This window comes from Nesoenas mayeri (assembly GCF_963082525.1).
Source record: "Nesoenas mayeri genome assembly, chromosome: 1".
Classification (NCBI taxonomy): Eukaryota; Metazoa; Chordata; class Aves; order Columbiformes; family Columbidae; genus Nesoenas; species Nesoenas mayeri.
This window is the reverse complement of record NC_137541.1, coordinates 1,648,263-1,673,652: the sequence shown is the minus strand read 5'-3', so window position 1 is coordinate 1,673,652 and position 25,390 is coordinate 1,648,263. Positions and strand designations below refer to the sequence as shown.

General features: G+C 47.2%; 1 protein-coding gene and 1 long non-coding RNA gene across 5 annotated transcripts in view; one reads left to right on the top strand and one right to left on the bottom strand.

The window, feature by feature from the left end:
• Positions 1-2,298, bottom strand: part of NRF1 (nuclear respiratory factor 1) — a 72,251-nt gene extending 69,953 nt beyond the window's left edge. For all 4 annotated transcript variants that reach the window (XR_013922439.1, XM_080348864.1, XM_080348866.1 and 1 more), the window contains exon 1: positions 2,106-2,298. The gene's annotated coding sequence lies outside the window, so the exon portion shown is untranslated. The remainder of the gene's footprint in view (positions 1-2,105) is intronic.
• A 1,395-nt stretch (positions 2,299-3,693) lies between these two features.
• Positions 3,694-6,848, top strand: LOC308043048. Its single transcript, XR_013922440.1, has 3 exons — positions 3,694-3,928; positions 4,360-5,183; positions 6,540-6,848. It is a non-coding gene; the product is annotated as an uncharacterized lncRNA (long non-coding RNA).
• The last annotated feature ends 18,542 nt before the right edge of the window (positions 6,849-25,390 follow it).

The following is a 25,390-nucleotide window of genomic DNA, read 5'->3' as shown; positions in this document are numbered from 1 at the left end:
GAAGGGCTCTCGCTGCTACAGCTGGTTTTTGCCAGGATGGTTTATTTACTTTTAGGTTCAGGGTATTTCTTCTTCTAGCACCCTGAGCAGCACAGCTGGGACAGCACGATCCACATCCGCAGCATAAACGTGCATCAGGATAAATCACACACATGTTCCACGGAGCAGACAAGCCAAGTTACCTCCAGAGAAGCATTCGCGCGGCACAGAAGGTGCGAAACGCCGCGAGTTAACGGGGTCCGCGGAAAAATTTCCATTAACCAGAAAGGCGGCGCTTTCGCCGCTCCGCGCCAAAAATCACATCGAAAACACCGGCTGCCAAGGAGCGACGCTTTACGAGACCTGCGCTTCATCCCACCTACGGAACGCGAACGTACGTCGGGCCACACACTTTGTCAAACGCAGATGCCAGTGCAGTATATGAAACTGTAAGAACCGCACAAACCACGCGCTGGAGCAGACAGAGGGTTCCCCAGCTCGCTGTATTTATGGTAAGAGCCCACGCCTCTCACGGTAAAGCCTGCACATACATGACATGTGGTTTCTGCAAAACAACCGCGATACAGTAAAATACAATAAAAACCAACTGCGATACTCTATAAAATAGTAAAGACACGTAGGAAACTACATGAGCTGGTTTAATTAAACACTAAGTACTTATCCAAGATGGACAAAACTCTAAAGAAACCCAGTGTCACCCTGACCTTTCCCAAGTTACCATCGCTGTCACACATTTCCTCCTTCCCCCTCGACAACAAAAACTGTTGCTCCCACTTCTACCATAGACACAAATATCTAACTTATAAAGTTTCTCCCTCGTCTACTTCCCCAACATTAGAAGTTCAATAAAACAGGTTTTAAAAATGAGCAGCTGCGATGCAGATGGAGTAGAAGACAAGGTAACGCTGCTGCTAACGGGGGGACACAAGTTGCCATGATGTCACCAAGGAAACTCTGTAAAAATGAGTGCACAGAGCCACCACAACACTGAAAATCCCCTCAGAGTGTCCAGGACACATGAAGAGGGTCTAAAACTGCGTCTGCACTGCAGCAAGGGTAGCGCATCGGAGCCAAAAAGCAGAACAGCCCTTCCTAAGGTAAAACCCCTGGATTGTGGAAATAAGGAAGATGGTTCCAGTGCAGGGGGGAAACACCCCAAAAAATCGAGCAGAGATCCAAATCTTGAAGACATGCACAGAAAACATCTCCCCACGCTATGAAAATTATCTGTAGCTGCCAAAAAGCTACGACTCAGTAAACTCAGACATATAAAGGCTTTTGAGGCAAATACTTCTGCCCTGTAATTATTATTTACACCAACGAGGTCCTGAGCACCTCAGCGACAAAGCAGGTCTCTCCTGAGCCAGATGTTGTATAACCCAAGAACAAAGAGACAGGACTTATTTGACCTTTTGGGGATATTAGATGGGGAAAAAACCAAAAAAACAACAACTTGAGTGATTAACAGCATTTAAAGTCACTGCCCTGCTCCCCGGGTCGTATACAAAAGGGCAGCGGTGCTGCCACAAGGCATCCATTTGCAGTCAGGAAAATAAAAAGGTAATTAAAAAAAGAAAAGGGGGGAGCGGGGGAATGAAAGGGAGAAGGAAGGAGCCCCGCAAATGGCTGCGGCCGCGACCCAAGTTCCCTCCCCGGCGCGGCCCGGAGGAACCTGCTCCTGCTCCCGCCGCCTCGTCCGCCCCGGCCAGACGCGTGGGCCCGGCCCGGCTCGCACCCGCCCTCCCCTTTCCCTTCCCCCTTCTCCTCCCTCCCCGTCCCCGCTGCCCCCCCGGCGGGGGGCGCTCGGTCCCCCCGGGCTCCCTCAGCCGCGGCCGGGAGAGGCCCCCGGCGCCCCGCAGGCCCCGCGGCCGCCGCCCCGCCGCCAGCCCCCCCCTTCCTCCATGGCCGGGCGGGAGAGGCCCGCGGGCCGCCACGCTCTGCCCGCCCCGGCGGGGCCTAGCGCGGCCTAGGCGGCCCCGCGGCGGCGCTGAGGGGAGGCGCGGGAGCCGGAGCCGGGGGTGCCTGAGCGGCCGGCGGGGGCCCCCGCGTTGCTGCGGCTGCGCCGGGGCTGGAGGAGCTGGGAGATTGCGCGGTAGGACACTCACCTCAGAGCGGCTGCGCTGCGGCGGGCCTGCGCCGTGGAGCCTCTGCCGGGCGGCGGCCGGGGAGGGAGGCGAGCGGGGACGCGGCGCGGCTCGCCCTGAGCCGCCGCAATGGCGAGCGGGAGAGGCGGGGACCGGCGGCGGCGGCGGCGGCGGGAGGAGGCCGGGGGAGAGAGGGAGAGAGGGGGGGAGGAGGACGTATGGCGTCATAGCCCGGCGCCGCCGCCATGATGAGGAGGGCGAGGGCGGCGGCGGCGCCATGTGCGGGAGGTCGGGGCGGCGGCGGGGCGAGGGAGGAGGCGGCGGCGGGAGCGGGCGGCCGGCCGGCGGCGCCATGTTGGGGAGGTCGCGGCGCGCGGCCCCTGCAGGGAGTGCGGGCGCGGAGGGGCAGAGAGGGCGGCGGCGCCATCGGCGCCATCTTGGGGAGGTCGCGCCCGTTCTCCCCTTCAGCGGGGAGCTGCGGGGGGATCGGGCCCGCGCTGCGGTCCCAAGCGCGCTTTTCTGTGGAAAAAGTATTTAAAAACATCCCAGCCCGCTGCTCGTCAATGGATTTCCTGCCTGTACTGAAGAGAAGCTGCCAAATTAGTGTACACTGTGATTAAGTTATGAAAGATGTACCCATCGTTAACCCATTGACATCAGATAAGTGCTTTCTGACCACCTGCAAGACGAAGGGATATTTTTCAAGTTTTAGATCCTTCTGCATGACAAGAGGGAGACAGAAGATTAAGCAATACATTGTTTAGAAGCAGAGTGCTCACAGAATCACAGGATTGACTGGGTTGGAAAAGACCTCAGAGATCATCGAGTCCAACCCTTGGTCCAACTCCAGCCCATTGACTAGATCATGGCACTAAGTGCCATGTCCAACCTTAGTTTATATTTAACTAATAATTAATAGATGTAAGTAACTAAACAATTATAACTAACATCAGTTATTTCTTAGTATATATGTATGTCAAAATTTTCAAAAATTGTAGTGCATATGTAATAATTATGTGAATATAAGCAATGCAAGAGCATCCAGCCTTTGGAGCCCTGATGGAGGGTGATCCCAGCGCTGATAAAATAAAGAACGTCGCTTAACAGTATCATGGACTCTGCTCTTAAGTTTATTTCTCCGTTTCAGTTCTAGTGCCACGTGCAGCCCTGGTGGTTTTGGGGTGGGAGAAACCACGTTGCTGAGCTAATCTGGGTTAAAAAACATAAAATAAGATAGAAAAGATCAAACCAAGACGTCAGGAGGTTGGCTGGTGTGTGCGGGGCCATCTGTTTGTAGCTGTAAATCTTAACCCGCCGCCGGCTCGAGACAGCTGGGGCTGCTCCGTAAAGCATCTTGGTTCCCTTCCACGTGGAAAATAAACAGTGAAAAGAGCCTTGGCAGCCCGACCACCTGCTTTGTACCCTGAACACAAACACGGGCCACAAAGCCTCTTGTTTCCGGCACCACCCGGTGGGTACTGATAAAATGAATTCGGCTTAGCCCTATTAATTACCCTTCGTGGTATATGGACACTAATAATTTCTTTTATTGCTGCATTAGGGCTCCAAGACATCTATTAGGATCACAGAAGAAGGTTTTCGCATTCAAAGGCTGCCCCTGGACTTTCAGGAGGAACCTGAAATATGAAGGAGAAGGATTTAAAACCCAGCAGGAAAACGAGGCAGCGGAAATAAAACCAAATATAAATCTGTATTTTGTAGGAGGGAGGCTTAAGATGGGACGTGAAGTCTGTTGAACCAAAACTGTCAAGTTTAAGATGTTTTCTCCACACCTAAAGAACAACATGGGAAATACAGCTAGGAGAAAAGTTAACAGCAGCTTGGTAAGAGCAGGCTGGCAAGCGAAATATTTTCGATAATATTCCCTCATTAAGGATCTGATGTGTTTATTGTGCACTCTGTGCTCAAGATCTGGTGGGTCAAAAATTCAGTAGGGCAATCATAACTTTATTTTTGTTGGCATAGAATGTATGTAATTTGTTTTACTTCAGGACATCAGCCTACCCTCTGCTCCTAGTAGAAATGTCATTGTACTAAAAATGATAACATTTTTGTCATTATACTAATATCCACCACTGGGATTTTACAACTTCCCTCAAAGGATGCGGCACAAGCCCCTGTAAAAGGGGATGTGTGTGCCAGCTCACTGCATTCTGCAAATTTAACGATAGGCAAATACAGAAAATACAGAAATAACTTCATCCCATAGGTGACATGAAGCACAGCCACTGATTTTTTGTCTCTTTACAAGCAGATGACTTCTTAGAGCAGGACGCGATGACCATACTATACCCACTGAAGATGCAAGAATATGGAAAGCATGGCGTGGAAAACAAACGCAAATTGGTGTCCCTGGCCTGCAGAGCCATCTGAGGTGACTGGCACCCGCATCAGGTCAGCTCGGGACTGACTGTCCGCTCTGCAGAGTCGCTTCCATGGTGCTCCTGCATTTTTTGGGAATCTTAGCTGCCATGTGCGCGTTGTGGGGAAAACAACGCCCCTGCTTTTCTCATGTTGTCTTAGACTTAATCACTCTGAGTTTTGGATGCTCTGGATTTCTGTCGTTGGCCTCCTGTAGGTACAAAATGTGGATCAAAGCCAAATAATGACTTACGACAATTGCTGAGATGATTGTGACTTTTGCTGCGGAGCTGCGAAGGTGTTTTGGCCGGGGCTCGCTGCTCCGGGTGCCTTGCCAAGGAGGCAGCTGGTGCGGGCTGTAACAGCAGCGGGATTCCCCCGTGCTAATCGGCAGTTTTGGAGCAGTGTCGCAAGCACTGAGACCTGGGACCGTGCCACCCGAGAGGCCTGGTGTGACCCACGGTGACGCAGGATCTCTGCAGGAGGAAGATCACGCCCTGGTACATCACGGGAAGGTCAATTTTGGTGAGCCACCACGAAAATTTCATAATGGTAGGATGTGATAATGCTGGAAAAGCTTTGGGACACTCTGGAGTCTCTCCCATTGGAGGTTTTAAGAACAGGTCAGACAAAATACCACTCAGGAATGCTGTAGCTAGAGTTGCTCCTGCCTCAGGGAGAGGGAAGGATGACATGACGTCTCACCATCCCATCCAGGTGTGTATTTTCAAACCACATGTTGCTAATGGGTTTGGAATGGGCAGAGCGAACTGCGGGCTTGTGGAAGTGCACGTTTATGAGTCAGTGGCTGTTCAGTGTGCTGGGACTGTGGCTGGTGCACATGCTTATTTTTCTTTCCACCCCTCTCAAAGTGCTTTTAGGGAGGAGAGAGAGAAAAGAGAAAGAAGAGAGAGGGAAGGGGAGAGGAGAGGGGAGAGGGGAGAGGGGAGAGGAGAAGGAGAGGAGAGAGGAGATAGGGGAGAGGGGAGAGGGGAGAAGGGAGGAGACCGGACCAAAGCCTCTCAACAGGAAACAGCATGGATGTTCATTTGGGATGTACCAGAGAGGTCCTCCAGAGAGGCAACATTTCCCAGTACGAGCAAACTCTTTCTCTTTGAAACGAGCATCAGCATGTCTCCCCAGGTTCTCATGGAGGTACAGGCTGTGTTGTGTCACAGAGGCATAATCCTGTATGAAAAGGATTGGGAAAAGACTATCTACGCCTACAAATGTCCATTTGGCCAGCAGAAGGGTAGGGAGCCTGGCCCATGCACCCATGGGGTTGTCACGGGCTGGTCAGGACATATATCCAGCATTTGGGGAAGGAACAGCGATGCACGGAGCGGAAAGGAGCTCTGGTGACAGGGCAGGCCCGGAAGGGTTCACCTGTCCACATCCCGGGCCTGGGAAGAGAAAATGTGGAAGGAATAACATGAGAACAATGTGATAAGTTACCAGCTGGATGTGTCAGCTCAGGTGCTGTGAGGCAGTGGGAGAGAGGTCAGAACACTGGACAGGGTGTTTTGGCAGATCACCTTGTCTTTGGTTGGTGACTTCTGGGACAGAGCATAAAACAGATGAGTAACAAGGAAGGATTGCTTAGGAAAAGATGCACGGGAAAGCACAAGGGGAACAGGGTGTCTGGGTCCATTAGCTGGCGCTGCTTTGTAACGTGGGTGGGTTATTACCAACAGTTTTAAGTGGCCTTTGGCCTTTGGCCAGAAAGTGCCACCAGCCTTGGGTCACAGGATTTGTGTGTTTTCAGGTGCCACGGTTGGGTCTGTGCACAAGACCCCTAACTCCAGTGAAGACTTTTCTTCTGTGGGAGGGTGTCTGTGTTACAACCACGTGTGCAAGTGTGAAAATGTACTATTGACCTTTAAGGACCACAAACAGAAATTACATTTTCATAGGGGGAAGAGACACATGCCCTTAGTAGCGCATTTAGCACATCTTGTAGACCAGGTCAGTCCAACACGTTGCTCGGGTCAGCTAAGCCAATGTGGAGAGAAGGAACATTTCTCCAAAAAGACTTCCTAAACACACCAACTCTTGCTTATTTTATGGCAGCAGACATTACAACAAACAAGAATCTCATACCTTCCTGGGCTTAGATGATCTCTGGCGTGCTGGAGATGAAGGAGCCGCACGTGGTCATGCAGCAGAAGACACGTTCCTGGCAGCAATTCTCTGCAGGGTCTGCTTGCCACAAAACATCCGAGCTGCCTGCGAGTTACAACATCTGCTGCCCATTGGGACTTCTTGGCTGCCTGTGCTTGCGAGCGACGGAAGAGGTGGAACCCCAGCCGCTTGGTATCTTGGATCATCAGGGGAGAAAAAGTGGCTGGGTCTTTTTTCTTTCATATGGAGCTTTTATTCATCTTTATCCCAAGTGATTCACCCACTATGCTGTAAATGAAACACCCTGATGATTTAGCTGAACTGACTGAGCAGTTTTTAAACATTTGCAGTGCAGACTGAAGGGGTGAAGGCTGCAAACGCAGCTGCTCAGCTGTTTCCTTCTCTCCCTCTTTTTCAGATTTAAAGAAATGCATCAATTTCTTTCCTTTAATATGAGTCTTTGCAACGTGGATTGTTCAATAACGTCCAATAAAGCAGATTTGCACGGCTTATAAAGAGGCAGGCTGGTTTTCAGTACTCGGGAGAATGTTGATAATGCAATGGGTTTGTTATAAGTAGCCTTGATTGGGCTCTGGCTGCCACAGCTTTTCTGGAGCCAGATTAGCCCAAAGCTGAGTCTGAGTTTTGGGTGGATTCTTGTGATTAAAAGCGCTGTTATAGTTTGTGTAATCACCAAAATCTTCACAGGTGCAATCACTCCGTAGAGCTGCTCCTGGTAGGATAGTGGGTTCCTGCAGCATCTCCCAGAGCCTGTCAGGGCCCTGCAAATACAGATTTCTGGTCTTTCATCTCAATATCCCGTCTCTTCAATTTAGATCCTTGTACCTAGCTCTTCACCTTTGTGCTACTGTATATAAAGACACTCCTTGCATGTTTTCAGCTCAAATGTCGTTTAAGTTCTGCATACGCTGATCTTTGTGTTTTTCTGCACAGGGTATGAAAAGCATCTAAAGTTGTCCAGGGTTACAGTGCAACATGGGACAAAGCAAAGAGCCTGAAGATAATATAGAATCATAGAATTGTTTTGGTTGGAAGAGACCCTCAGGATCATCGAGTCCAACCATAAGCTAACCAACTCTAGCACTAACCCATGTCCCTAAGAACCTTGTCTAAACACCTTTTAAACCCCTCCAGGGATGGTGACTCCAGCACTGCCCTGGGCAGCCTGTTCCAATGCCCCACAGCCCTTTCCATGCTGAGGCTTGTCCCGTACTAGCTCTGCGCTACTGCTAGATAAGCCCAGTTCTAAATTGTGGGACTGGGCCAGCGCTGCTCCAGCAAGCTGGGGTGACACTTCCTTAAACCAGCTGCCACTTTCTTAACCCAGACCGTAGCATACAGTCCTTCCAAATAACGTGCTGCTGCAACGCCTTTTGCACAGGGCTGCGAATCCGCTCATTGCGAGATATTCCTTCAGGCCCAATCTGCTTTTCTTAAGGAAATCAATTCCCCCAGCAGCCACTGAAGAGTGATTACACCGAGCTGGATATTTATGATGTGTTTTTCTTTGTTTCTCAAGGCAGTTTTCGCCTAAACTGCATAACAGCAAGGCGGTTTTCCCCCAGCTGGGTCAGCCGTCTGAACACAGTCCCACTCGGCTATTATTAGCAGGGCTGAGTTTACAACTGCGCAGGAGCGATAAGCTCAAGACGACTGCGCTTCCTCGCCAAGGAGCCGTCTCGCTCTGCTCCACTCCGCCACGTCTAAGATAGCGCTGCACTGAAGTCAGGAGGTATTTTTGCTCTCTGAAGAGAGGTGCCCAAAAGGCGCCGGCGGGCTGGTTTCCTCTGAACGGAAGATTAGACAGAGAGAACATCTCACGCAGTTTTACCCTCATCGTTCAAGACACCAGTCACAGAAGTTTTTAAGTTTTCTGATACTCCTTTTTACAGCCTTTACCCCAAATTCTTTAGGAACTGCCGTTCACAAAAGGGGGATCCACATTTCCAGATCTTCAGTTTCAAATCCCAATCTTTAGACAACTCTTACTTCCCATAAGATACTAAACATCAGGATTAAGGGATGGGAAAAGCATCAGAGATATCACTGCTGCAGCACAGCAAGAGATTCAACAGCAATTTCTGTTCTCCATGCAACTTTCAGCCCGCGGCATTGCGAACAGGCTCCAGCTGCCTGGCTTATGTTTTATTTGGGGAAAAAATGAGAAAAACGAATGGAGTTGAAGATGTCCCTGCTCATCACTGGGGGCTGGAGTAGATGGCCCTTAAAGGTCCCTTCCAACCCAAACTATTCTATGATTCTCTGATTCTAGAACACACAAACCACAGCCATCTTGGTTTCCCTGGACTCCTCACTTTGTGAGGAACTTACATTTCTGTATCCACACTAAATCTGAATTTGCTTTTTCAGGAAAGTCTTATATATCACGGTGGGTATAGAATCATAGAATCATCATTTCAGTTGAAAGAAACCCTCAGGATCATCGAGTCCAACCATAACCTAACTCGAGCACTAAACCATGTCCCTAAGAACCTTGTCTAAACGTGGGACAGGTCTCACTAGAAGTTCCTGTCCCTAAACAAGAAACTCAGGGCTGCTTTAATCTTCCACATACATTTAATCAGAGGAATCACATCCTGCTCTTACTCTGTGAATCAAGACTAGTCCAGATGCAGACATTTAGATTTAGGGGAAAATTAATCCCCTGAGTCTCGGTTTTATGGCTCTCGTGTAGCAACATGTGAGAAGAAAATCTGCACGTCGGAGGTGTTAATTGTCACCTTGTGCTGATGAAGCAGGAGCATTGTGAAGCACAGAGGAAAGCAACAAGTAGAACAGGTTTTAAAAATGCAACAAAGGAATGAAAGGCTGAAAGTAGTGCACTTTCTTACCCTGAAGAGCTGAAAGCAAGGAATTTTAAGAAAAAGGAGACAGAATAATCCTCACTTCGTAAGAGATCGTTGTAAACACGGTCAGGAGCTGTGGGTTATGGCTCAGGCAAGAAGAGCAAAGTATCAACTACCAGTATAAGAGCTTGAAACTTTTCTTATTCTACTATCTGCTTTCTGATGATGGCAACCGAAATGATACAACCATAAGGCAATGGGAAAGGACGAGGAACCAATAAAAAGGTGTAATTTCTAAGAAAACAGAGCTACTGCTTGGGCAGTTCCCAAAGGGCAAGCTATAATTATCAGATACTCCCAAAATACTATATCTATTTTTGGAAGGTGCTGGGCTTCCTGGATAAAGTATCTAAGGAGCCAAAGCAACAGGTGACAGAAGAAGGACTCTTGCTTTCAAGGACACCATTTCGGGCCCTACCATTTGAGAGGAGTGGGACACCACGGCGAGCTCACGGTTATACTGGAATGAGACAAAGAGCCTCATGCGTGGAAAGCTGCCGTACACCACAGCAGAAAACGCCTGTTCACTTGGTCTGGGAGCTTCAGCTTTACATTGCCATAAAGCTTTGCCTGCCTCTCACAAGGTGAGATTAAAAAATCGAGATTGCTAGAGGAGGCAATACTATCAACAGCGTTAGAAAAAGCAGTGATTTCATAAGGGCTGGCTTTTTCTTCCTTTCATTTCTCCAAGCATTGTGCCAATAAACAAATTGCAAGTCACGTCAGAAGCTTTACACCAACACCAACCATAGTTAGGAAGCTCTCTTCTGAAGCAACCGATGTTGCAAGATATTAATAACTCATTTTCCACAGAAAGGTCAGTTTAAGAAAACTAGGAACATGACACCATTCATCTACATCATCCAGCCCTCACTTCTGCCTTTGGGCCTTGATAAAACGTGTTTACAACCCAATCAAACTCTACAGACATGAAATAGATATTCTCAACAGGCCCCTCCTCTTCTCTGATGGAAAATAATCTTCCACATGCAGAGCATTCCCACTTGCTCCTCCACAACCATTGCCAGTGAAGGATTCATTCAATCAAGGATGGGAAGCTCCCAGGATCATCAAAAGCAAATGACGCAGAACAGACATTGTCTCCAGCATATTGCAGCTTCAACTCGCATGACATTTTGAACTGCTGTCAAGAAGAAACCCACAGAAGATACCACAGACAACATTTTCTGCAAACGAAAAGGGAGCCTGATGGTTCCTGCCACGCAACGAGCAATCCAAGTAGTTGTAACTGTCTATTCAACATGCAAAGCGCTACATCATGTACTATGACAGTACGTCCATCCGATGACGAACTGGGGGCCGATTTATTCTACAAACGTTTTTTTCAGACCAAGAGAGGTGAAAAAAGTTGTAGATAATGCATTAATTTTTCCAGGAATGAAATACTTTAAGGAATGAGTGGCTTGCCAAAAGTGTGACAAACATCAGGCTTTCGGGTCCAGCAGCGGCCGTGCCTCACGTGCCCGTTTCCCATCTCCTTTTATCTGTAAGGACAGCCCAGCATGACAAGATCCGGCTTAGACGTGCAAAGCAAGGTGAGATGACCCATGTTTTAAGTCTCTTTTAGGTGTGTTGACCATATCACTGCTGAGAAAACTCCAGAAAAACCCCCTTACTTAACCAACCCAACTGGAATTCAAACCTCATGGCTCCTGATTCCACATGTCAGTGTTCACGGAGAACTCATCGCCGTGGTTATCTTCTGTACTTCACCCAAGACACCTCCTGTTAAGTGACATGGAAAAGGAGCCCTCAAGAGATGTATAACCTGCTCGAATCACCCTGAGAGAGAAGAAATATTTTGTGAGGGTAAATCTCATTTTCAGCTTGCACTAGACAGCATTACTTTTGCTCTTGTCCCAGAATCCCTGTACTCCAGTCTACCCGCCAACATTAAAAAGGTTCATTTGGGTCTTTTAGATTATAAGAGCACTTGGCCTATCACTTGCGATTTCAATATTAAAAAATATTCTAACGTTCAGCAGTAATTACAGGTGAACTTTTAAAGCATTTGGTTCAAGCGAACTACTCCCTTCATGGCATATAATAATGGCCATTCCAAGGAAGACGTTATAACCATGTGTTGCGTTAAATATTTTCCTCATTTTTCCTAAACATTTCTCTCTTTTAGTGCCGATTACAGGTAGAAATGCTGACACTAAGCCAATCGTTTGCATAAAAAGGATTTCATACTCAATTTACTTCAGCTTAGTCGTAAATATATCAGACCTTAACAGTAAATCCCTTTGTCTGTTTCTCCTAAGTCATATAGCAATAGCCTAGAAGGAACGCTGCATCCTTAAAGGACTCTGTTTCATTTTAAAATTAGAGTTCTTACTTTTAACAAAATTATGTGCAGCCTAACCAAGAAAATTAAAGGAAAAAGGTATTTTCTCCCCAGGATTCTCAACCCCAAGGTTGTTGGGGTGGGAAGGCACTAGAAGCTTCTTCTAAAGGGATCCTCAAAAGCATCTGCCCGAAGCAGGACTCCCAAACTCACTGAGTGTCTTTAGCAAACTACCAGCAACTGGGTCATTATATCGTGAATAACGCACTAGGATGTAACGAAACCATCCCAGCATCCGAAATGGAAAACCCCGATACTTGCGGGTGTCGTGGTGGCCGGACGGCGCCTCGCAGAGAGCAACGTTCTGTAAGTTGGAGTCTGTTGTTCCTTCTGGTCTTTTGTACAATTTCTGGGAAAAGAGAGGGGGGGAAATGACTTGTGCATTTTCTTTTAATAAACAGAAAGCTTGAAAGAGAGGCTTCTATAAAGAGAGTAAAATTGGACTTTCACCTTCCTGGAGGACATAAGAAAGGTCAGTGGGGAACCACGATATTGAAAAACTAGTTAACAGGAGTAAACCTACTGAAAACTGTGTTTTATTTGCTTCTGCTGACACTACTTAGTGCCAACTTCTAATATACGTTTTGGGTGAAAGTTTTTCTTTGAAAATTCACCATAGTAACCTCTTCGTTATGGAGACACCAGTTATAAGGAAAAGAGCTCTCGGGTATCACCCCCTGAAGTTGGGAAATAACAGCCAGGGCATTTCCTAAAATGAGAAATGAGACATAAAGATACAAGCTTTATGTATCCTAAAGATCCACGGTGCTTTTCTTAGTGTAAAAAATAAGGGATACCAGGCAATACAGAAATGCTGACCGAAGGAAAGAGTAAAGGGGGGAGACTGTTGATACACAGCTTGAAATATTCTAATACCAAATGTGGTGAATAATACCTGTTTTTAAACTTTATATATATATATATAGCCATCACTCACATCCCATAAGCATCCTGTGACTCTCCCCTCCCCACCCACCAACGTGCACATCGACATCCAGCGTATTTTTAGCAGCGGGACTTTGGTGTCCAAGTCCCTACAGGACACGTGAACCTCGTGTCCCCAAAGCACGACTGCTCAGTAATAGAGAACCCAAAGGGAGCCCAAGTACTACAAAAATATAACTCCAAGCACTAGAAAAATGTAACTCCCTGCAAGAGTAATGCACATAATGCCTCAAAGTTCCTTTGCACTGTGCCCATGAAGCAAAGGGCTTCTCCAACTTGCAGTTTCCCCTTAAAGGATTCTGGATGGATTTGAGCAGAACGGGCTTTATTCATCATGAACTCAGCTGACAAGCTCTGCACCCCAGCAGGCAGAAGAGCCCATCGAAGAATCGGACTCTTGTAGGTTGTGATAAACCAGAAATACCTGCAAATGTCACCCCGCGGGAAAGGGGACTCCCCATAAAGTCACATCCGCTTGAGCCAAAGATTGTCCCTTAGAAGTCGGCAGCACAGCTGTGGCAATGAAATGACACATTAAATAGAGAACTGAGCCATTTGAAGCCCAAACTCTTCTTTAGAGACGTCTGTTGGTCTTTATTAACCACCAGGGAGCCTGAATTACATGCAAAATTGGGATAGATCGAGGCAGGAGAGAGGTAAAAGGGAAAAAGGCAAGGGGAAAAAAAGTGTTTCATTTTTCAATTCGGGATGGTTGGACGAGTTTTCTCATCTGTTGTCAAAGAAATGAATGACAACTTTTCAGATGCACTAGAAAGCAGAGTCTTTGTCCTTTGCACTTCACTGGTCGCCATCTGGTGCGCTCAGTCTCACCAGGCACGAATCAGATTTGTTTTATTTCAAAGAGAGAACACATTGTGATATTTCACTATTTGTTCCAGCAACTTTCGCACGCTAAAACTCCGGAGTCTCGAAATCATTGTCGCTCCGGTCTGTCACCGATGTAAAATGGGTTTGCTTACGTGTAACCGTGGGATCAGATAACAGCTGCTTCGGCGGAAACCGCTGCGACGCGGCGCTGGAGAACAAGTTGCCCAGAAGGAAGTTGCTTCCCCAAACACCTGCTCCTGCGTGCAACTGCTGTGCAACGCGCTTCTTCATCTCAGGGAGATGGGACTTGAACTGCTCCTGCAAACTGACCCAAACCCAAACCAACCGCAATGGTGCGGGGCGGCCTTGGGATTTTAAGCAGATCCCACTTCGGTGCTTGGAAATATCTGTCTCTTAAAGCTCTCTATACAGAGGTCGCAAGAGATCTCTTGCTTTAGAATGCCAATACTTGGGGGAAATATTTGCAAGTATGTGCCGTGACCAGAGACTTCCTGGTGGGTGATGGGGAAGCAAGAACATGAGGAAATGCTGAGGAAGACACGTCGATGCTCAACATAGAACAAACTGGTACTGCAAACCGCATCTGATTCAGCAGAACATGCCAACTACAGACTAATTAGCAAGGAAACGGGATTACCGACCTTGGTTTTCTTAACGTGGAGATGAAACAAACTCGGTGCAGTGCAGTAGCCTCCATAATGATGGTAGCTGGCCTACAGCAATGCCACAAAACTACTATTTGACCTAGTCAAGTACTCCTGATAGGAGGAACATTTTAAGCCGGAGAAACAACACAAGGCTTTATGGGCCTTTACTGGTTTGGGTTGATCACATTATAATTGTTCTGTTATCCATAACATAACGTTACCTGGAAGCCAGGAAGATTCTGCACCTCCTCCTGCAGTTCAGTCAATCAGAAATGGCCTCGATCAGCACCATAGATGTTTCAGTCCCGAGAAACCAACTGAAATTCTGATGTGATATTTCCTGTGCATCACAGCGGGGCTTGGTGAGAGCTGTCTGGGGAGCTCACAGTCCCGCGGGTGTCCCGCAGAACTGGGACATCTCCCCTTGCAGTAGCTCTAGCCCCTTGCTGAGTCTCTATTCCTAATTCTTTCTCCAAAATACCAACCTTTTTGTATTCCTTCCCGTTCAGGACACATCCCTCACCCCTCCCAGTCACTCCACCAAATCCTGTTAGTCAGTACAAGGATCTGGGAGAGATGTACAGCTTTGCTTGACATGTTGCCTCATAATTTCATAGAATCATAGAACAGTTTGGGTTGAAGGGACCTTCAAAACCATCCAGTTCCCCCCCTGCCATGAGCAGGGACATCTTCAGCAGCTCAGGTTGCTCAGACCCCGTCCAGCCTGGCCTGGGATGTCTCCAGGGATGGTTCATCCACCACCTCTCTGGCCAACCTGGGCCAGGCTCTCACCACCCTCAGGGCAACAATTTCTTCCTCATGTCCAGCCTGAATCTCCCCCCTTTAGTTTAAAACCATCACCCCTTGTCCTGTCATAACACACCCTTCTAAAAAGTCTGTCCCCATTTTATAAGCTCCTTTCAAGTACTGAAACCCAGCAGTAAGGTTTACCAAGGGCTGCACTAAAAACATGGAGGAAATGGAGAAAAATAACTCCGAACGGTACCACAAAGCTTGTGGTCTTTAGCCAGGATGTTCAAACTAAGACTGAAGACTTTGAACAGGAGACCTGGGGGCGGGGATTCATCATCACCTCCAACTCTTAACAGCATCGCTGACAATATCTAGGGCAGAGCTCCAGATTTCACTACAGCCAAAGGAGAGCTGGTGCTAATTCGCTGGAACGTCAAGTTCTGCGTATCTGCCCAAATGTAACCATTTCCTTTAGATGGCATCGCGTGTCTCTGTTGACCCAGAGAGTGGGTGATTCCCACACAGATAAACTGGTGTTACAGAAATCATACTTAACGCTGTCAATCTTACCATGGTATCCACTTTCTGAGCTCAAGTTTAAAGCAGCTGGAGGTCCAACAGCGCTTTTGGGGAGCACGTCCCACCCGTAAAAAAATGACAGCGGGTAAAGCAAACCCCACCACAAACCCTTCCGACTGCTGAGGGGCAACGATTTATTCCACACACAACTGGATGGCTAAGGGCCACAGCTGAAACTACAATGGCACAGTGTCACCATTTGTCACCCCGTGCTTGAGCTATAATAAGAGTGTCTTTGTATGGACACAACAGCGTTTACGGTAAAATATTTGAGCTAACCAGCGGAGGGGTCAGTATGAGTCTAAGTTGCAAGAGAGTCTCTTCCTCGCTCGGGAGCTTGGTTTGCACCAAAAGCTTTGCTTTCCAGTTACTTTTTTTGCTTCCTCTTCTTTTTGGTGGAGCCAGGCCAGGGAAAGCCCCGCAGCTCCAGGAAGGCGGGCACATTGTGGCAGACGTAGTGTGCGTTGAGCATGGCAGCCGGGCTGAAGATATCCACTCCCTTCGTCCCCTTCTGCCCTTTCTTTTTGGACCCTCTGCCTTTGCCACGCTTGGGTTTGCTTTTACCTGCCTGCAGAGAGAAAATGACCACAAAACCACTCAGTCATAGAATTATAGAATCACTTTGGTAGGAGGAGAGCCTTAAGATCATCAAGTCAAACCATAACCTGAATCTAGTGCTAAACGGTGTCCCTAAGATCCTCATCTATATTTCAGTTCAAGCCCTCCAGGGATGGTGACTCCACCACTGCCCTGAGCAGCCTGTTCCAGTGCTTTACAACCCCTTCCATGAAAGAAATCTTTCCTAATATCCAATCTGAACCTTCCCTTGGCGCATCTTGAGGCCATTTCCTCTCATCCGACATGTTTATTGTCTTACACATCTTAAGATATCCCAGAACAGCTGTTTCATTACATCTTAGTCCTGGCTTGCAGGCTTAGCCCAGAGCCCCTCACACCACAGGCTCCTGTACTTTGTGGTGATTTTATATATGACTCACAAGCATTAAAACTTCCACCAAAGCCATATTTGCTCTGTAGGCTATAAGAACCTTGAAAGTCATCCGACACGGCTCGTTAGTGTTCCCCTGCGCTTCTCTCTGCGCAAAATGGAAATCATCCATTCTTTTCAATTGGTTTTTTAATTAATGCACTGATACAATCCTGAAGTAAACTAAGCCTATGTTGTGTGTTCGTGGCCTGCGGGTGGATCATAAGCCTGAAAAGCAAGTCTCCTTCCTACAGCTGTGGCCTTTTTGAGGCGCTGCAATATAGTTGTTCTTCTACCATTAGCGGTAACACGAATCTAAAGAGCAGCTCTGCTGTTCTATATGTAGGAAGGAGGTGTTGCCAAAACAATGCTCCTGTGACCTCCAGCTGATTAGGGCTGGTGCCTGAACACCCTCTTGCCTTGGAGATGGATGTGCCAGAGTCTCATTCACTCCCTGGATTGTTTCCTCACCCATCCTGCCCATCAGTTTGTGTTACTTTCCTGGCTTTGCACACTGGAATTAAACAGATCCTAGCAACTCATTGGAAAGAATTAGCACAGATACAGCCAGAAAGGCCACATGTCACTATCAGCTGGGCTTAAACTAGGGGAAGTATACGTAGAATAGTTTTTGTGGTATCGATTCTAAGGAGTGTCTTTACAGCTCTGTACTGTTAAGCCTAAGAGAGACAAACATTTGTGCTCTGAGGTATGAGAACAGTCAGGGGTACAATCTCCAGAATCAGCCAGCAACACAATGTGAAGGAATATGTACCGAAAAAGTCAAGATTTCTATAGAAAACACACAGACTCGCTATCCACACAAGGAAAAAAAGACAGACAGAAAATACAGAGTGCAAGTTGTTTCCTAAACAGTCACGCAGACTGCAAACTACATAGACATGTATTAGAGGCGGTGACAAGTGTTTTCTGTAGAATCCATTGGGCAGAATTCATTGAACGCATCGTGTGCTGGAATGTGCACACCTCACAGATTAACAGATGCTTATGTCAGGTTTTTCAGCCAATTACCTGAATCACACCCTCCACACACTCCCAGCGGGGTCTCTAGCAGATATTGTGAGCACAAAACTCTTTGGAATTTAAAAAAATGCAAAAAAAAAGTGCAAAAAAGTGTAAAACTCTTTTGAGTTTTTAAAGTACGATCCAGTGGGACATCTGAACACTCTTCAAAAGTACTGGGAAATCCACGTTTGTGCAGTATTTTCATTCACCCACAAGCGATAAGATTTGAGGCTTTGTAAGATATGTGCAAAAATTTTACAGCCTGTAGCCACGAGCAGCAAGAAAAGCTAAAATATCAGAATCAGGTGCACACTTGCACACAACGTGAATTCGGGCAGGTCAGTTTATGTCCCACAGCCTTGGGAAGGAACCTTCTGGATATTAACTCAATTTTCTTAAAAATAAGTATCAATACACTTCAAAAGAATAAAATCTGTCTTACCATGTCCTGTTACTGAGTGGAGACCGGCCAGCACTGTGTGGATTTACACAGAATCGCGCAGAGGGTTACATACTGTGCAACGTATCAGTATCATCCCCCCTAGAGTTAAAGGGGGAAAAGAACAGAATTAGGTAAAGTTAGTCCCTTGCACAAACATGTCGAGGTGTGTCATCCCTAAAAGTGTTTCTTTGCAGACAACCACCTATCAAGTCATGCACTAACTGCCAAGATTCCAGGACTCTTGAGCCTTTTGTTGAGTTTTTCTCTAACAACACAACACTAGACAGGGGGAAACGAAAACCTGAAGCTCAACTCGGTGTCAGCGACCTGCAAAAGGCACCTGAGCTCACCCGGCTGCTCCAGACCCACCTCAGCGCCCCGCCCCATCCCGCGTAGCACAGGCAGGACCTCACCTGTCTCCACGGCTGAAGAAACGAAGCTGTACAGGGCTTCCCCCACACTCTCCACCTCAAAAGACACCGCAGTACCTGCAGCGGGGCCGGGGCCGCTGACCGGTTGCAAACTCCCCTCACGGCAGCCGCCGCCAGGCACGACCTCCCTGGTTACTTCCCGCGTCGCGTTGTCATAGCAACACACCCTACGCATGCGCAGTGGAAGGCAGTGAAGCCGAAAGGGGCGGGGACACGCACCGACGCACCGCCTCTCCCCCAATCAGCTGCCGAGGCGGGCGCGCGCGCTGCCCGTTGCGGTCTCAACGGCCGCCTCAGGAAAAGGGCGGGAAAAGGGTTTCCGGGGCTGAGGGGAGTTTTTGTCGCCGCCGTCCCGCCCTCCAAAAAAACACAAAAAAGGGACAAAAATAGCACAAAAGAACCTGCACCACCCACTGCCAAAAAAACCAAAGCGAAAAGTCATAGGGAAGGAAGTAAAAAGTACCACAACAACTTAGGGTGGAGAGGAGGAGGGGACGTTATGGGAGGAGGGGAGGTTATGAGAAAGATTGGCGTTCGGAAGGCTATTACATTAATATTCTTGTTATTTGTGGGCAAAAAGCGAAAGGATGGGAGAGGGGTGTCTGTTCTGCATCCCTCAGCACCAGGCTCTCACTCCCAAAGTGCTAAAATCAAAAAGCACAAGTGTAAATCATCAGCCGGAGCTCATAATTATGCTGCTGCCAAACCCCCACACGACCATGGCTCTGCCTAGATCGTGGGCCTATTTTTATCCCAAACATTAAGCTCTCAAAATGTGCTCTCTGTGAGGAGAAGCTGCCAAATTAGTGTACGCTGTGATGAAGTTACAAAAGACATACCCATCGTTAACCCAGTGACATGAGATAAACGCTTTCTGACCACCTGCAAAATGATTTTTTTCAAGTTTTAGATCCTTCTGCATGACAAGAGGGAGACAGAAGATTAAGTGACACATTATTTAGAAGCAGAGTGATTAGTTTATATTCAACTAATTATTAACAGTTGTATTGTAAGGAAGAAACGAAACAATTATAACTAACATCATCAATTATTTCTTAGTATAGATTTATGTCAAAATTTCCAAAAATTGTAATGCATATGTAATAATTATGTGAGTATAAGCAACACAAGAACATCCAGCCTTTGGAGCCCTGATGGACGGTGATCCCAGCCCTCCCCAGTGCTGATAAAATAAAGAATGTCGCTTAACAGTATAACTGACTCTGCTATTAAGTGTATTTCTTTGTTTTATCTGCCCGTAGGATGTGCTTTGCCGTATTTTAAAGCTCATTAGGCTCGATGAAGTTCAATATTCCTCACTGATCACAAAGCAATTCCCCTGAACAGCACATTCTCCTGGATCCCACTCATGGCAACAGAGAACAGTAAGGAGAGCAAAAATTACAGTATTTTCTATAGAAAAATATCCGTGATAAGTAAAACAAGCGGAAACATACGTTTTTTACGCTGCCTTATAGCTTGTGCTTGAAAACATGTCACATTTCCAGATTACAACAGAGAAGTTTGTTCACTGGGTTGAGAAAGAGGTCTGCATCATATTCATGGTGACGGCACTCGGCTGGTCCGGCACCCAAACACATCACCTTGCAAAGACAGAATGGTGTTTTCCATTAGCTCAACCCCTCTCTGCTCAAGGCGAATAAGTCTAATGCTTCCCACTTTCAAAATTGCTTTTCAAAACATCTTCACAGAACCCCAGAATGTCAGGGGTTGAAGGGCCCTGGAAAGCTCATCCAGTGCACTCCCCCCATGGAGCAGGAACACCCAGATGAGGTTACACAGGAAGGTGTCCAGGCGGGTTGGAATGTCTGCAGAGAAGGAGACTCCACAACCCCCTGGGCAGCCTGGGCCAGGCTCTGACACCCTCACCCCAACAAGTTGCTTCTCCTCTTTCAGTGGAACCTCCTGTGTTCCAGTTTGCACCCATTGCCCCTTGTCCTGTCCCTGGTTGTCACCAGCAGAGCCTGGCTCCATCCTCCTGACACTGCCCCTTTCCATATTGATCCCCAGCAATGAGTCCCCCCTCAGTGTCCTCTTGTCCAGCTCCAGAGCCCCAGCTCCCTCAGCCTTTCCTCACACGGGAGATGCTCCACTCCCTGCAGCATCTTGGTGGCTGCGCTGGACTCTCTGCAGCAGTTCCCTGTCCTGCTGGAACTGAGGGGCCACAGCTGGACACAAGATTCCAGGTGTGGTCTCCCCAGGGCAGAGCAGAGGGGCAGGAGAACCTCTCTGACCTACTGACCACCCCCTTCTAACCCACCCCAGGTCCCATTGGCTTCCTGGCCACAAGGGCCCAGTGCTGGCTCATTGTCACCCTGCTGTCCCCAGGTCCCCCACCTCTCTTTCCCCTACACTTCTAATAGGTCATTCCCCAACTTATACTGGAACCTGGGGTTGTTGCTTTCCCAGCAGCGTGTCCTTCCGATAATTATTTTCCTTCAAACACCTCCTCCTGACCACCTCTGTCTTTCATTGGTGCCTTTATTTCTCTTCATGTTTAATTGGGCTTTTGTTTTGTTCTCATTTCTGGGAGTTCTGATCAGTCTTCATTAAACCTCATTTTACTCTACCCACCAATCTGGCTCATTCTCTACATCCATTTCTATTTTCATGCTGAAACCATGTCCCTGCAAACATTTCCACCGCTGCAATGTTGTCCTCCTTCAGTACTTGTGCATTCATAGCCAAATATGTTCGCTCTTTTATCAGTATTAATAAAGCTCCTTTACCAAGTCCACGTACCTTCTAACAACCACATCTCAGCATTCAAAGCCACAGCCAAATGCTTCTTAATTATTATAATTGCGTGAGATGGAACTTTGTATTTGTAATAAGCCCCAAAATCTCCATCACTGCCAGGAGGAGCCAGAAAGATGGTCAGATATTTGATTTTTACTGTGTTTAGGGGAAAACTATTTAGTGTGATTTTTATCAACAAGCCGCACGGCATAAAAGAAGCAATCATAATGATACTTGTGATCGCCTTTTAGTGAAAACAACTGTCAAGAGACCACATTATACCAACTATCGAGGCTACAAAGAATTCCAGCGGTGACAAGAGTGTCCGAAATGTTGGATCAAGGAGACAAAAACCAGCCTGTGCAGTCAAGTGCTGCATTTTGTGAAGATGCTTGGACATGGCCACAAAACAAGCTCCTGTTTACACAGGCAAGGTTTTGATAAATAATTAAGGGAAGCTTCTGCAAACTAAGAGGGTAATAAACCCGGCCTCATAAAGTCACTGTGGTAGTCGCGACTGGATAAATAAAGAGAGCGTTAGCTCTGGAAACTGTCAGGACAGCTCAGTGTCATCATTTTTATGAAAATATTCACAAAAGGAGGGATTTTAGGTTATGGCCCTTTTAACAGAGCGAGAATAAATAATATCTGATGTTCCTCACTCTGACAAATTAATAATATATAACTTGTGTAACAAGTTGTTCTGTTAGCTATGGAATGAAAGGCAGAGCTGGGGAGTTATACAGTCACTGCCTTGCTGCCAACTTTCACAACACTGAAAGGAACTTCATATTCTTGAGGCCTTTTATCCTTCACTCAGATTTGTGTGAAATTAGCTGAACAATTTGAAAGCCGCTTACAGAAGACTGAGAAACCAATAGCGCAGTCGCACGGGTCTTATATCCCTAGGAAACAAGACTAAAAAAGGAACAGTCTGCACTGAGCTCCTGAAGAAAACAACTGAACCCCAGCGGAACTTTCAGCAACCACCTGTAAGCTGAGAAAAAGAGAAAGAAATCTCTGCATGCATCAATGAGGACAGAAACTGAGACCCTGCGAGCGTTCGGAAACAACAGCCACGTTGGGGTAAGAGAACAGATGTTGCTTCGGCCGTACAGAAACCACCCCAAACTTTGCTCTGAAACTTTCTTGCTCTCTATCAAAATGATTATTTCATCATTGCTGTCTCCTAGCTCTTCTGAGAGCTCTTCTAGAGCTTCTAGAGCTCTTCTGAGTCACCCACATCTGTTTGCAGGTGCAATCAACATTAAAATAGAGGTTCCCTCTATTCCTGCTAAAGTGGCATTTAGGCCAGTCCAGTTCAGTCCGTACTGAGGCCAGAGGTTTTATTAGTGTGAACTAAAACCTGTGTTTTCCATACAAAACTCTCATTAAACGTCACACATCTCAACAGGAATACAGTCTGTGTGATAAATAAATGATGAGACCCAAGTATTTTAAGTTAAAAGGTGCACATTCCCCTAGTTACTATTTTACCCAGGGGTTCTCCAGGAAGCAGAACTTGTAGTGCTGGCAGAAATAAATACAACTCAAAGGTAACAGTTTACACCATCCTTTACCACCCAGACATCCTGGTACCAATTGGTATTGCTGTTCTGTGCCTCAGTAAAAAGAAGCCACTGAAAAGCTGTGGAAACCTTCTATGAAGCACGATTTAAATACAAAATACAGACAAACGAACATTCTGTGTGTACTGGTTATTTTTTCCCCACATAAACGTTGTGGGAAAGAGATGCTTTGGGGGGGAAAGAAGTTTTGAGGCAAATACCAATGGCTTTTTGAAGTTTTTGATTCTTTGAAGAAGCACTTACCTCCACCGCCTTAGCTCATTTAGAGTAAAAGAATTTGGATGCACTGATAGTATTTCCTTTACATTCACACTCAGTTGTAGGGGAATCATAAGGGTTGGAGGAATCATACAACGGGGGGTGTAATATGGTTAACCAGAAAATAAAGAACACCACTTGTGTCAGGAGATGTGACAACACACAGAGGAACAGCTGAACAACCCGGGGGGAAACACGAGGTAAAACACCCCCGAGAGAATCCTGAGCTTTCCAGCCAGTCCTGGGCTGTGAATCACAGAACCCCAGGATGTCAGGGGTTGGAAGGGCCCTGGAAAGCTCATCCAGTGCAATCCCCCCATGGAGCAGGAACACCCAGATGAGGTTACACAGGAAGGTGTCCAGGCGGGTTGGAATGTTTGCACAGAAGGAGACTCCACAACCCCCTGGGCAGCCTGGGCCAGGCTCTGCCACCCTCACCCCCAACAAGTTTCCTCTCAAATTTAAGTGGAACCTCCTGTGTTACAGTTTGTACCCATTGCCCCTTGTCCTGTCCCTGGTTGTCACCAGCAGAGCCTGGCTCCATCCTCCTGACGCTCCCCCTTTCCATATTGATCCCCAGGAATGAGTCCCCCCTCAGTGTCCTCTTGTCCAGCTCCAGAGCCCCAGCTCCCTCAGCCTTTCCTCACACGGGAGATGCTCCACTCCCTTCAGCATCTTGGTGGCTGCGCTGGACTCTCTGCAGCAGTTCCCTGTCCTGCTGGAACTGAGGCGCCACAGCTGGACACAAGATTCCAGGTGTGGTCTCCCCAGGGCAGAATCTGAGCATATGTTGAAAATTGGAGCATTTATACTGCATTCCTACTACTGAAATACTCAACAGCCCCTTTGGATGTCTGCCAGCTCCACTTGGGGGTTGTTAATTTATTTATGTGTGTCTATTTAATCTTTACATACAACCAGCAGGGAGATGCTAGATGCCATTTTCCAGAAGGAACTAAATACAGACGCTGAAATGCTTTGTCCGGAGCTACAGAGCTCTCCCAGTTCTGGGATCCCCAAAGGCAGCACTGCGCTTCCACCATAGATTGTGTGTCCGTATTTCACGCCTTACTGCTTGCTTTAATTTACTTTAAAACAACTTTTTAATGAGCACAAACACTGCGAAGACATCTACAGCCCCTAATTCTGCTTTTCCTTCTTTGATTTCTATAGATATAAGGGAACAGAACATCCAAAGTATGTCGTGCGGCAGGATTTTGCTCAGCAGAGTGGAGATGCACAGGGCTCAGAGCTGAGTTTATGGATCGGTTCGTCAGGGATGGTTTTGCCCTTTAAAAACACGTAGCAAAGGAAACATTTAAATTAAGGCGCAGGAAGCAAAAAAGCTGAAGTAAATGAACGTGCTTTAAAAGTCGCTCCGGTTTATTTTGCTCAGAAGCGCATTGAGAAAGGTGAGTGGGTTTACTGACGCTGTTTCTTTGAAGAACGCCTTTGGCAAACCACGTGAAGGAAACGTCCTGGGTTCAATTCCACAGCAATAAGCACAAATCCTGCCATAACACATACGTGCGCTTTTATCTCTCGTGTGCTCGATTTATCGATAACAGCACGGCCGAAGTGCTTACCTACACTACATTATTAATAACATGCTGCTTTGCCAAAAGCCTAATACACTATTCATCCTGCAAGCCACGGCCCACAGCGTCTGCTTTTTCCTCATATGGTGGCATCAAATTATTACCCAAAGCACTTTTCCCCCCTGCTTTAAGACTTGACACCAACACTCCCCCAAATAACCAAAAATCTGTGTAAAAGTCGCTTAATGTGGCATTTACTGTCTCCTCCAGGCTTAGAAAGGCACTGAAGAAACCTAACGCTGCAGTAATTATCCTTCTGAAACAACCAGGTGAAGAAAAACGTGGCAATCAACCTCTTCTACAGCTGTAAAGACCACATAGCGTACCCATCATTTTAATCTGATATAAATGGTGAGTGAACGGAGCGGAAAGGGGGGCGGTGAAAAGGTTATGGGTTATTATCCTTGGTGAGCATCTCAATGGGTTGTGTAATCCCAGCAGCGATACCAGGGACAAGAGGTAATGTCACCTCCTTTGGCTGAGTCAATCGGTCACCTCTGGTTGACAACGTGCCACGTATTTCTTCTTTTCTGCTTCGTTAGGGAAGCGGGGCAGCTTGTTCGTGGCAGGAGGGTGTTGGAAGCGCATCATCAAGCAGCCATAATGGAATAAATGGAAACAAATTCAGCACAGAGCATGTGGGAGAGAGGAAAACCTTGCGAGATGCACTTCCAACAAAATT